The sequence below is a fragment of the Procambarus clarkii genome, chromosome 40, assembly GCF_040958095.1.
Source record: "Procambarus clarkii isolate CNS0578487 chromosome 40, FALCON_Pclarkii_2.0, whole genome shotgun sequence".
Classification (NCBI taxonomy): Eukaryota; Metazoa; Arthropoda; class Malacostraca; order Decapoda; family Cambaridae; genus Procambarus; species Procambarus clarkii.
The window spans coordinates 38908776-38923980 of record NC_091189.1 but is presented as its reverse complement, the minus strand read 5'-3'; positions in this window follow the sequence as shown (position 1 = coordinate 38923980).

The window sequence follows — 15205 nt, the reverse complement described above, 5'->3', positions numbered from 1 at the left end:
TTATAAATATTGAATTCCATGAATCTGGACTCGGAGCCGAGTGCAATGGCATGTTTTCAATTTCTCTCTCAAAGTCTAGTACGCTCGTGTTGATATCAGTTATATATACAGGGGTTTGGATATCACTTATCTTGAGTGGATGTGGTTTGCATATCACTTTACAGGGGTTTGGATATCACTTATCACGCATAAAAATTGCCTGGATCTTCCACTTTCATGTTGTTTATTGGAGTACTAAACATGTGTAATATAAACTCATTGACTAACCTCTTTCTCTACAAAACTCTAAGCCTCTACAACACTCACTGTCCCCTCCTCACCAAACAAGTAACTGATAAAAGAAAAAATAACCCGTGGCTCACAAGTGGCATAATTAAATCAATCAACAAAAAACATGAATACGAAAAGAAATTTAGGGGTGGCCTAGTTTCAATGGAAGTAGTTAAAAGGTATTCATCAGTGCTTACCAGTATCATAAGAAAAGCAAAACTTTCATATTATGAGACTAGATTCAAAGAAGCAAAAGGCAACATGAAAAGCACATGGAATACCATCTCTAACATCCTAGGAACTAAACAACACTCCCATAACCAGATAACACTCTCTAAGGATGGCCTTACACTGTCGTCTGACTTAGAAATGGCGAATGAATTTAATAGCTTCTTTTCATCGATTGGTGCTAACCTTGCAAGTAAAATCCCACAGACTCAGACACATATCAACACATATCTCTCAGGCAGCTATCCAAACTCTCTTCTCCTCTCACCAGTCAGCCCGACAGATGTTGTGTCCATCATACACTCACTAAAAACCAAAGCTGGGAACATCAGTGAAATCCCATCCATTGTATACAAGAGCGCCTCACATGCCCTTGCACCACCTATAGCTCTGCTGTTCAACAAATCCCTTGAGTGTCATACCTTCCCTGATATCCTTAAAAACGCAAGAGTAACGCCAGTTTATAAAGGAGGTAATCCGTCAGACATAAACAACTACAGACCAATATCGAACCTTCCCATACTATCAAAAATATTTGAAAAAATTATCTACAAACAGCTCTACTCCTATCTCGTAAAATTCGACATTCTTAGCCCCTGTCACTTTTGGCTTCCGCTCCCAAAAGAGTACCAACGATGCAATTATTAGTCTCCTTGATATAATTTACTCAGCCTTTGACAAAAATGAGTTTCCGATTGGACTCTTCATTGACCTGAGAAAGGCCTTTGATACTGTTAATCACGATTACTTCTTACGTAAACTCCATCATTATGGAATCCGAGGCCATGCACTGGACTATATCCAATCCTATCTTAGTGATAGATACCAATGTGTAGCCATCAATAATATAATCTCTCCCATTCTACCAATAACCGTTGGAGTGCCACAGGGCAGCATCTTGGGACCCCTACTATTTCTTATATACATCAATGATCTGCCTAATGTCTCTAACATTCTGAAACCTATTTTGTTTGTTGATGATACTACCCTCATCTACTCCAACCCCAACCCACATACACTAAATGATGTTGTTAATAATGAACTAAAAAAAGTCCACTTATGGATGTCAACCAACAAACTAACACTTAACATAGAAAAGACCTACTACATCCTATTTGGAAGCAAATCTACAAATGCAATTCAGCTTCAGATAGACAACGTAAACATTAGCAATAAAAATGATGGAAAGTTTCTTGGCCTATTCCTAGACAAGAGACTCAACTTCAGTACCCACATACAACACATAACTAAGAAAGTCTCTAAAACAGTTGGTATACTCTCCAAAATCAGATATTATGTACCTAACTCTGCTCTCATCTCTCTATATTATGCACTAATCTATTCCTATCTCAACTATGGTATCTGTGCATGGGGTTCAACCACTACAAACCACCTCAAGTCCATCATCACCCAGCAAAAATCTGCTATCAGAATAATATCAAATTCTGCTTTCAGACAACACTCAGCCCCCTTGTTTAACTCCCTTAACATGCTAAACATAATCTCACTCCACAAACTCTCTTGTGTCAACTACATTTACAAAACCCTGTTCTTAAATGCAAATCCTTGTCTGAAACTCTTCCTGGACAGATGTAATAGGATCCATTATCACCATACCAGAAATAAATATCTCTTTGATATCCCCAGAGTTAAACTTAATCTGTGTAAACACTCTATGCAAATAAAGGGACCCAGTTCATGGAACTCACTCCCTACTGAATTGAAAAGCTGTCCAACTTTTACATCATTCAAAATCAGTACTAAAAAGTACCTAATCTCATCTTCATAGTTTTTCACTTTTTGCCTTAAAATTGCACTGTATCTATTGCTACCCAATCTCCCAACCTTTATGTTCCCAATTTGAACATCTTTACCATTGTAATCATTGCTGTCTTCTTATATGTGCTGCCAATCTGCTGTATGGTGTTTATTAATCTTGTTTATCTGTGTCTATTGCTACCCAGTCTCCCAATCTTTATGTACCCAATCTGAACATCTTTACCATTGTGATCATTGCTGTCTTATATGTGCTGTCAATCTGCTGTATGGTGTCTATTAATCTTGTTTAAATTACTAATCAAGCTGTCAATGTAATCAATCAGAGCTTTAATATAACAATGTGCTTTAATATACTTACTAAGCTCTCTCATCTCATTTTTCTCTTGTAATGTATTTGTTATCATTTATCAATTCTGATAGAAATTACCTACTTAAAATTATCTGTTAGATTAAGGACCTGCCCGAAACGCTGCGCGTACTAGTGGCTTTACAAGAATGTAAATACTGTACTATCCAATGTATTCTCACAAACCCAATGTACCTTCTTGTATATAAATAAATAAATAAATAAATAAATAAATAATCCCCACAATCACCAAGCCCACCCGAATCACTCAAACATCCGCTACTACCTTGTATCACTTATGGACTAACATAACAGCTCCCCCTTGCATCTGGTATAATCACTGACAGAACAACTGACCACTATCCTACCTTCCTCGTAGGAAGGTAGGATAGTGGTCCTATTTAAGGTCATAGGTAAATAGGTCCTATTTACATTAGTGCATGGACATAACACCACCAGAAAGCAAGAAACATACCTTCAGGCTACACAGTGAAGCAGCAATAGGCAACCTCACAAACGCACTTCACAATATAAACTGGGAATTTGAATGTAGTAATACACAGGATATAAATTCATTAGCTAATCTCTTCCTTTCCAAAACCTTAACCCTTTACAGCACTCATTGTCCTCTCCTCACCAAGCAACTAACTGGCAAAAGGTTAAACAATCCCTGGCTCACAAGTGGCATACTCAAAGCAATCAAGTCGTGCTCTCAGCCACAGCTCAGAATGGAAGCAAGTCGACGAAGAACTCTGTAGGGTAAGGCAGGTCCTAGTCAACAACGGCTTCTCCAATAGTTTCGTTGAAGACATCATAAGAAGGAAAGTGAAACGCCATGAAACCTCTGAAGAGACAACTAACACAACACCTATACCCCCTATTAGACTATTTTACAGGAACTTCTTTTCCACAGCTCATAAAACGGAGGGAAGGGTCCTGAAAGATATTGTTAATAGAAACGTTATCCCTACAGACAAAAATGAGAAAATACAATTGACGATCTACTATAAAACCAAGAAAACGGCCAGCCTACTCATGAGAAACTCTCCAGACACAAAGCAGAATGCTTTAAAAGAGACCAATGTCGTCTATGCCTTCAAATGCCCACTTGGGGACTGTAAGCCTCAAAGAATTCAGTATATAGGCAAGACAACAACATCTCTTTCCAGGCGATTAACGATGCATAAGCAACAGGGCTCCATTAAGGAACATATAATCTCTTCCCACAACCAGACCATCACCAGAGAAGTCTTAACAAAAAACGCGGAAATCATCGATAGATACAGGATAGCAGGCGGCTAGATATCTGCGAGGCACTACACATCAAGAAGTCGACACCAGCAATCAACAGCCAATTAATGCACAACTATATTCTACCCACTTCAAGACTCCGCACCAATATAGAAGCATCAAGAAATATGGGCCAATAGGCCCTTTGCAGTTACTTCCATTCTTCCCTTTAACTTACAAAATATTATACCCATTGTTTCGTGTTCTGTCTTGTGATGAAAGTTTGTTTTCACCTCATCCAAAACTGTTGTAACATATCACCTCACCCAAATGCAGGTATAAAATCGAAGATGTTTAAGCTCTGTTCAGTTATAGTTGTGTCTGTGTAAACTAAAGTCTTTGAAAATGTAATAAGTTTTACGAAACGCCCTCAAGTGTCGCGTCAAACTAGAAATAAAAATGAATTTTGGAGAATTGATTTTTCAGTTACCATCAACAGTGAAGAAAAATATAAGAAACATTGAGAAAATTCGTGTTAGAATTATTAATCTTACTTTTTCGGTCATATTTAATAATATAAGATTACATACATAAATGCTAACGAAGCAAGTCACAAATAAAAGGTTAAACACTCCATGGCTCACAAAGGGTATACTTAAATCTATTAATAAAAAACATGACCTTGAGAAAAAGTATAGGTTAGGAGTCCTCTCCAAAGAATTTTCAGATTTACTCATCAATGCTGTCTAAAATAATTAGAAGAGCCAAAATAAAATACTACGAAAATAAATTTACCCAAATTTATTGTTCATTTGATGCATCTTAATGTTGACACAACATTAAGAAAACATGGAGCACTATTTCCCAAATATTGGAATAAAAAAAAAGAATTTGAATAAAAAACCAATACTCCTGTCCAATGACGATGGTGAGCTTTCAGGCTCTGACACTGCTATTGAATTCAATAGGTTCTTCTCATCCATTGAGACATCTCTTGCTAATGATATTCCATCCTCCCTCAGCAATATTAAAGACTACCTTACAGGTAACTATCCAGAGTACCTAACTCCCGCTAACTCCTCTGATGTTAATGACATAATCCTTTCCCTTAAAACTAAGTCAAATGCCCTTGATGAGATACCATCTCTAATTTACAAGAAAGCCTCCAGATTTCTAGCTCCTGCCATTGCATTGCTCTTCAATAAATCACTTGAACTCCAAACCTTTCCGGATATTCTAAAACAAGCGAGAGTAACCCCAGTCCATCATATTACTGGCCCCTCACTGGGCGGAACTGGAACTGGAGAGATTCTTCCTTTTGTAACTGGGAGCAGCAACATTGGTTCGCATACAATGGGTCTGGTTGTCCACTCTATCGTCCGGATGCTAACTGGGATGATGTGTCTGTAGTGTGGAGGGAAGACAGAAGAGCAGTCACTGATACACAAAGGCCAGAAAGCACGAATATAAAGAGCTATGACATGTTTAGAACCGAGGATTATATGTACGGGCAGCATAAAACATCCACTAGGCAGTGTGACATTGTAAATGCCAGAATTATGCTGGGATATGGATATCTATAGCAGGTGACTGCAGATAGTTAGCTAGTTAGTTAATGATCGAATCTCCCAATGGTGAACATTTCAATTGTAATGTGAATAAGAGTTGGGACATACTCTCCGACACATACATACTCTATCTGTGATTGCCCTGTTATGAGTGACTTCAGACCAAATGGTATGAGGTACTTTGAGCTCTGTAATCACTTCATATACTCAGGAATATTAGAAAATAGTCTTGTGCTGTACCCAGATTTTGCTAGTGAGAGCTAATAGATCAGCCTTACACTTCATGTCCTCTCCTGATTTTTAGTCAGAGTTGATTTGTTTTTGTGTTGAGGATGGTGTTTTCTCCCCTGAACAAATCCACAAGGGCCGTGATGAGGGCTCGAACCTACGTCTGGGATGATCCCAGACGCGCATCAGTCGACTGCACTACGACAGGTTAAAACAATTGCAACCTGAAGTGCAATTTTTTTTAACCATGTCGACTAAGGCGCGTCTATGATCATTCCGGACGTAGGTTCGAACCCTCATCACGGCCCTTGTAGATTTGTTCATTTGATGCATCACGCGTTATTGTGATTTCTGTATTTTTTCCCCTGATTCCATGTATAAATAAATAAATGTAAATAAATAAATAAATTTTTATTCAGGAAAAGTACATACATAGCTGATTTACAAACATAATGTTGGATTCATAGTTAGAGCTAGTACATAAAATACCTAAAGAGACTAATACGCATAGCGTTTCGGGCAAGGTGTGGGGAAATCCCCACTTAGACTAAAACTTAATAGTAATTGGGATTAGGTATAAATTGTATTGAAAAAAGGAATAAAAAATAAAAAAGGGGGGAACATGGCAGAAATCAGCAATTGTACAAGTTAGAGAACAAACAGCATTGTTTAACAAAATCAAGACATGGGTTGTCATTTAGGAGGTAGTAGCTACATGGAGTTTTATTTATTTATATACAGGAAGGTACATTGGGTTAGAGAGAATACATAGCATAGTATTTACAATCTTGTAAAGCCACTAGTACGCGCAGCGTTTCGGGCAGGTCCTTAATCTAACAGATAATTTTAAGTAGGTAAATTCTAGCAAAATTAATAAAATGATAACAGATATATTGCAAGAAAAAATTGAGATGAGAGAGATTAGTAGATATATTAAAACAGATTGGTATGTTAAAGCTCTGATTGATTACACTGACAGCTTGATTGGTAATTTAAACAAGATTAATAGGCACCATACAGCAAATTGATAGCACATATAAGAAGACAGCAATGATCACAATGGTAAAGATGTTCGGATTGGTACATAAAGATTGGGAGATTGGGTAGCAATAGATACAGTGTAATTTTAAAGCAACAAGGTAAAAAACTATGCAGATGAAATTAGGTACTTTTTAGTTTTGTTTTTGAATGACGCAAAAGTTGGACAGCTTTTCAATTCATTAGGGAATGAGTTCCATAGACTGGGTCCCTTTATTTGCATAGTGTGTTTACACAGATTAAGTTTGACTCTGGGGATATCAAAGAGATATTTATTTCTGGTGTGGTGATAATGGGTCCTATTACATCTGTCCAGGGAGAGTTTCAGAGCATGATTTGCATTTAAGAACAGGGTTTTGTAAATGTAGTTGACACAAGAGAGTTTGTAGAGTTAATTAAGTAGCACTTGGTTTTACTCTTAAACTGGTTGAGAGAGATACAGCCTTTGACATGATTGGAGAGAAACCATTCCACATTCTGGGTCCCTTGATTTGTAGAGCATTTCTAGTTTGGTTAAGTCGTACTCTTGGAATATCAAATAGGTATTTGTTTCTGGAGTGATGCTCATGAGTTCTGTTACAACCTTCTAGGAAGCTTCTGAGGTCAGGATTGACATTGCAGTTCAGAGTTTTAAATATATAGAGTACGCATGAGAGGATGTGCAGTGACTTAATATCTAACATATTCAAAAATTTGAGTAAGTTTTGTGTTTTGCTATAATTACTTTGTTTTTACAGTAGATTTAGTATTTATCTGTTTCTGTAATTGTTTGTCTTATTGCATTGTGATCCCTCTGCATTTCCATACACACTGATATTGATCCTGATCTAAATCTTCTGTCTCATATCTACTCCAACCAGCACATTGATCATCATTATTGCAAGTATTTCACAGCACACCAGGCAAAAAACAAACTCCAAAATAGCACCTGCTTATCAGTTTACAACCAAAATGTTAGATCACTTGGTAAACATTTTGACGATATAAATGCAATACTCACAGCACTAGGTACTAATTTATCGTTCATTATTTTAACAGAAACTTGGCTAAATAAAGACTATACCCAACTCTACAACTTAGCTGGTTATAAAGTCATTCACAACTGTAGGCCTAATAAAAAAGGTGGTGGCACAGCTATATATTACCGAGATACATTTATCTGCAACAGTGTTATTAGTGACAGAGATGACTACTGTGAATATACTTTTGCTCAGTTTACAATTAAATCCCTTAAATCCTCTTTGACTATTGGAGCCATCTATAGATTTCCCAATACTAACATAGCTTCTTTCTCAGACAACCTAAGGAATCTTATTATAAACAACAATCTCAACAAAAACCACATCATTCTGGGAGGAGACTTTAATATTGACCTGGGTCAACAAAATTGCTCTCAAGTTGACTATTTCCTTAACAGCATGAACTCCTGTATGCTAATCCCCACTATCACCAAACCTACCCGAGTCACTCAAACATCAGCCACTACCTTGGACCACATATGGACAAACATAACAGCTCCCCTTGTATCTGGTATAATCTACGACAGAACAACTGACCACTATCCTACCTTTCTCATAGCGAACATGGACATAACACCACCAAAAAAGCAAGAAACTTACATTCAGGTTACACAGTGAATCAGCTTTGGGCAATCTAACAAATGCACTTTACAATATTAACTGGGATTCTGAATTCAATAATTCATTAGCTAATCTCTTCTTCTCCAAAACTCTAAGCCTCTACTACCTTCATTGTCCCCTTCTTACCAAGCAAGTAACTGACAAAAGATTAAACAATCCATGGCTCACAAGTGGCATTCTCAACTCAATCAACAAGAAACATGAATATGAAAAGAAACTCAGGATTGGCCTAGTTACAAAGGAAGTAGCTAAAAGGTACTCATCAATGCCTACCAGTATCATAAGAAAGGCAAAACTTTCATATTATGTGAATAGATTCAATGAAGCAAAAGGCAACATGAAAAGCACTTGGAAAACAATCTCTAGTATCCTAGGAACTAAACAACACTCACATAACCAAATAAAACTCTACAAGGATGGGGATACACCGTCAACTGATTTAGAAATGGTAAATGAATTTAATAAGTTTCTTTTCATCGGTTGGTGCTAATCTTGCCAGTAAAATCCCACAGACTCAGACACATATTAACACATATCTCTCAGGCAGCTATCCAAACTCTCTTCTCCTTTCACCAATCAGCCCGGCAGATGTTGTGTCCATCATACACTCTAAAAACCAAGGCAGGGAACACCAGTGAAATTCCGTCCATTGTGTACAAGAGAGCCTCCCATGCCCTTGCCCCACCCATAGCACTACTGTTCAACAAATCTATACAGTGTCACACCTTCCCTGATATCCTTAAAAAAGCAAGAGTTACGCTAGTCTATAAAGGAGGCAATCCGGCGGACATAAACAATTATAGACCAATATCAAATCTACCCATTTTATCAAAAATATTTGAAAAAAATTATCTACAAACAGCCCTATTCCTACCTCGTAAAATTCGACATACTCAGCCCCTGCCAGTTTGGCTTCCGGTCCCAAAAGAGCACCAATGATGCAATCATTAGTCTCCTTGACGTAATCTACTCAGCCCTTGACAAAAATGAGTTTCCGATTGGACTCTTCATTGACCTAAGAAAAGCCTTTGATACTGTTAATCACAACTACCTCTTACTTAACTCCAGCATTATGGAATCCGAGGCCTTGCCCTTGACTACATCCGATCCTATCTTAGTGACAGACACCAATATGTAACCATCAATGATACAACTTCTTCCACTCTACCAATTACCGTTGGAGTGCCACAGGGCAGTATCTTAGGACCTCTTCTATTTTTTATATATATCAATGATCTGCCTAATGTCTCTAATATTCTTAAACCTATATTGTTTGCTGATGATACTACCCTTATCTATTCAAACCTCAACCCACATACACTAAATAATGTTGTGAATAATGAATTAAAAAAAGTCCACTTAAGGATGTCAACTAACAAACTAACATTAAACATAAAAAAGACTTACTACATCTTATTTGGAAGCAAATCATCAAATGCAATTCAGCTACAGATAGACAACATTAACATCAGTAATAAAAATGATGGAAAGTTTCTTGGCCTATTCCTAGACAAGAGACTCAACTTCAGCACCCACATTCAACACTTAACTAAGAAAGTCTCTAAAACAGTTGGAATACTCACCAAAATAAGATGTTCTAAAGTCTCTAAAACAGTTGGAATACTCTCCAAAATAAGATGTTCTAAAGTCTCTAAAACAGTTGGAATACTCTCCAAAATAAGATGTTCTAAAGTCTCTAAAACAGTTGGAATACTCTCCAAAATAAGATGTTCTAAAGTCTCTAAAACAGTTGGAATACTCTCCAAAATAAGATGTTCTAAAGTCTCTAAAACAGTTGGAATACTCTCCAAAATAAGATGTTCTAAAGTCTCTAAAACAGTTGGAATACTCTCCAAAACAAAATGTTCCTAACTCTGCTCTCCTCTCACTATATTATGCACTAATCTATCCCTATCTTAATTATGGTATCTGTGCCTGCTAAGTTTTGTTAAACTACCATTCAAGCTGTCATTGCAATCATTCTGAGTTACCTATATGTGCTTTAATATACCAACAATTTTTCTCTCATCTTTTATTTTTTCATGCTATGTAACTGTTATCATTTTTATAAATTTTGCAAGTATTTACCTACTTATAAGTTTCTTAGATTAATGACCTGCTCGAAACGCTGCGCGTATTAGTGGCTTTACAATAATGTAATTACTATGCTATATATCCTCACAATCCCAATGTACCTTCTTGTATATAAATAAATAAATAAATAAATAAATAAATAAATAAATAAATAAATAAATAAATAAATAAATAAATAAATAAATAAATAAATAAATAAATAAGTAAATAAATAAATAAGGGTACCGAGTGCTGCATGTCTGGGGCCAGAGTTAGATATTGTTCTACTGGCAACTTTGTGTTGAATAATTGGAGGACGTAAATGATTTTGTGTAGTAGAACCCCGAAGCACAAATACCATAGTTGAGATAAGGATAGATGAGAGAGTAATAGAGTGTCACCAGGGCAGGGCGAGGTACATAATGGGGTTGAGTCAGAGTGGGAAAATGTTGTAAGTGAAGTGCCTCAAGGCTCTCTCTTGGGACCTCTGTTGTTTATAATATATATAAATGATTTAGATTCAGGTTTGAGTAGCAACATTTGCAAATTTGCCGATGATACAAAAATCGGTAGGGAAATTAACACGGAAGAAGACTCACTATCACTACAAGTTGATCTAAATAGGGTTTTGAGATGGTCAAAAGATTGGTAGATGCAGTTTAATGCTGATTAATGTAAAGTTTTGAGGCTAGGTAATGATGATAGAGTTATAAGATGCGAGCTAGATGGTGTTGAGATTGCGAAGTCGGATTGCGAAAGGGATCTGAGAGTTATGATTAGTAAGAATTTAAAATCAAAGGATCAATGCATGAATGTTCGTAAGAAGGCAAATAGGTCTCTGGGATTTATTAATCGAAGCGTTAGTAACAAGACACCTGGTGTTGTTCTTCAGCTCTGGTTATAGGCCCCATTTAGATTATGCAGTTCAGTTTTGGTCGCCGTATAGAATGGATATAAATTCACTTGAACGTGTCCAGCGTAGGATGACAAAGGTAATTCCCCAAATTAGAAATCTTTCATATAAAGAAAGATTAACAAAGCTTAAATTGCATTCACTGAAAAGGCGAAGAGTTAGGGGTGATATGATAGAGGTTTACAAGTGGATGAATGGTCATAACAAGGGGGATATTAATAGGGCATTAAAAGTATCAACACAAGACAGAACACGAAACAATGGGTATAAATTAGATAAGTTTAGATTTATGAAAGACTTGGGTAAATACTGGTTCGACAACAGGGTTGTTGATTTGTGGAACCAATTACCGCATAACGTGGTGGAGGTGGTGTCCCTCGATTGTTTCATATTCTTACAATATCTGATCTTAGAAAGAATGCCAACAGTTTTAGAAACTTTTTTTTATATATTTAGAATGTGTCCCTGGAAATTCAGCTTGTTGTCGATGAGAACACCCATGACTAGCCATCCTGTGAGATGAGAATGTTGGATGAACTTACAGCTAGTTGTTTAGTCAGTTATAATAATACTAATAATAGTACTGTTTTATTTAGGAAAAGTACATACATAGATGCAGAGTTACAAATATTCTGATTGATTTATAGATAGTAAAGTAAATTTTATTCAGGAAAGTACATACATAGTTGATTTACAAACATAACGTTGAATTTATAGATAGAGCTAGTACAATACAATACAATACAATACAATACAATTTTATTTAGGTAAGGTACATACATACAATAAATATTTACAAGGATTGTTTGACTTATAGGTATAGCTAGTACATACAATGCCTAAAGCCACTATTACGCAAAGCGTTTCGGGCATGATAAACTTAAATGACAAGCTTAATACTAATTGAGCATAATGAGTAGAATGAAAACAAGAAATGAAAACATAGATGAAAAAGCAGCACAAATACAATTATGTCGACAAACAGCGCTCTTTAAAGAAAAAAACAGACATTGGTTGACAATAGAAGGGTAAGGTAGGTTACAGGGAATTTATTAGGTATAGCTTCGCTTTTAACTTAAACTGGTTGAGAGAGGTACAGTCTTTAACATGGTTGGGAAGGTCATTCCACATTCTGGGCCCCTTGATTTGTAGAGCATTTCTAGTTTGATTAAGTCGTACTCTAGGAATATCAAAACTGTATTTATTTCTGGTGTGGTGCTCATGGGTTCTGATACAACCTTCTATGAAGCTTTTGAGATCAGGATTGGCATTATAGTTTAGCGTTTTATATATGTATAATACACATGAGAGAATGTGCAGTGACTTAATGTCTAACATATTCAGAGATTTAAGTAGGGGTACCGAGTGGTGTCTGGGGCCAGAATTGGATATTGTCCTAATAGCAGCTTTGTGTTGAGTAATTAGAGGACGTAAGTGATTTTGGGTAGTAGAGCCCCAAGCACAAATACCATAGTTGAGATATGGATAGATAAGTACATACAATACCTAAAGCCACTACTAGTACGCATAGCGTTTCGGGCAAGTTGGTTTGTTTTTCTATTGAGGCAGGTATTTTCTCCCTTGATTTCATATATGACTAACCATCCTGTGAGATGGGAATATTAGATGAACTTATAGCTATTTTTTTTATATACACTGTGTAATCTTTCATATAGAACAGGGTAGCAGCACATTATGTGTATACCTAAGCATGTTAATACAAAAAAATTGAAGGTGACGTGATCACTACGTCTGCATTGAACCACTGTTTAAATTACACTCGGCAACCGCAGGGTGTCTAGTCAGAGACCGGGCCCCTAGGGACGTAGATCCACGGAACCTTGGGAAGAAAAAGTAACCGCAGGGTAAGGTAATCCTCCCCAGGGACGACATACTTCCTAATCTTAATTGTAATTAATACTTCACCCCGGGTAATGTCCATGCTAACAACCCAGCCTCCTGAAATTACTAACCCGTAAGCACCCAATTGCGAGTCCAGCAGCCTAGGCGCGCCCAACACCCTGTGAAAGCCAATCACCCTCTTGCGAGCCCAGCATCCTACTGAGAGCCTAGCATCCTACTGAGAGCCTAGCACCCTACTGCGAGCCCAGCACCCTATTGCGAACCCAGCATCTTACTGCGAACCCAGCATCCTACGGCGAGCCAAGCACCCTACTGCGAACTCAACATCCTACGGCGAGCCCAGCACCCTACTGTGAGCCCAACACCCTGGTTGATACCTGGTTGATGGGGTTCTGGGAGTTCTTCTACTCCCCAAGCCCGACCCGAGGCCAGGCTTGACTTGTGAGAGTTTGGTCCACCAGGCTGTTGCTTGGAGCGGCCCGCAGGCCTACATACCCACCACAGCCCGGTTGGTCCGGCACTCCTTGGAGGAATAAATCTAATTTCCTCTTGAAAATGTCCACGGTTGTTCCGGCAATATTTCTTATGCTTGCTGGGAGGACGTTGAACAACCGCGGACCTCTGATGTTTATACAGTGTTCTCTGATTGTGCCTATTCTACTGGTTCTATTCTACATTTTCTTCCATATCGTTCACTCCAGTACGTTGTTATTTTACTGTGTAGATTTGGTACTTGGCCCTCCAGTATCTTCCAGGTGTATATTATTTGATATCTCTCTCGTCTTCTTTCTAGTGAGTACATTTGGAGGGCTTTGAGACGATCCCAATAATTTAGGTGCTTTATTGCGTCTATGTATGCCGTATATGTTCTCTGTATTCCCTCTATTTCAGCAATCTCTCCTGCTCTGAAGGGGGAAGTGAGTACTGAGCAGTACTCAAGACGGGACAACACAAGTGACTTGAAGAGTACAACCATTGTGATGGGATCCCTGGATTTGAAAGTTATCGTAATCCATCCTATCATTTTTCTGGCTGTCGCAATATTTGCTTGGTTATGCTCCTTAAACGTTAGGTCGTCAGACATTATTATTCCCAAATCCTTTACATGCTGTTTTCCTACTATGGGTACATTTGATTGTGTTTTGTACTCTGTATTATGTTTAAGGTCCTCATTTTTACCGTACCTGAGTACCTGGAATTTATCACTGTTAAACATCATGTTATTTTCTGATGCCCAGTCGAAAACTTTATTAATATCAGCTTGAAGTTTTTCAATGTCCTCAGCCGAGGTAATTTTCATACTGATTTTTGTGTCATCTGCAAAGGATGATACGAAGCTGTGACTTGTATTTTTGTCTATATCTGATATGAGAATAAGGAAAAGCAGCGGTGCAAGGACTGTACCCTGAGGTACAGAGCTTTTCACTGCACTTGGACTAGATTTTATATGGTTGACCGTTATTCGCTGAGTCCTGTTTGACAGAAAACTGAGTATCCAGCGTCCTACTTTACCCGTTATTCCCATTGACTTCATTTTGTGTGCTATCACGCCATGGTCACATTTATGAAAGCCTTTGCGAAGTCCGTGTACATCACATCAGCATTCTGTTTTTCTTCTAATGCCTCAGTGACTTTGTCGTAGTGCTCAAGTAGCTGTGAGAGGCACGATCTTCCCGCTCGAAATCCATGTTGGCCTGGGTTGTGAAGGTCATTGGTCTCCATGAAATTGGTGACCTGACTCCTAATCACTCTCTCAAATACTTTTATGATGTGCGATGTTAGTGCAACTGGTCTATAATTTTTTTGCGAATGCTTTGCTCCCTCCCTTGTGTAGAGGGGCTATGTCTGCTACTTTAAGTGCATCTGGTATCTCCCCCGTGTCTAAGCTCTTCCTCCACACTATACTGAGTGCCTGTGCTACCGGCACTTTGCATTTCTTTATAAATATTGAATTCCATGAGTCTGGACCTGGGGCCGAGTGCATGGGCATGTTTTCAATTTCTTTTTCAAAATTTAGTGCGCTCGTGTT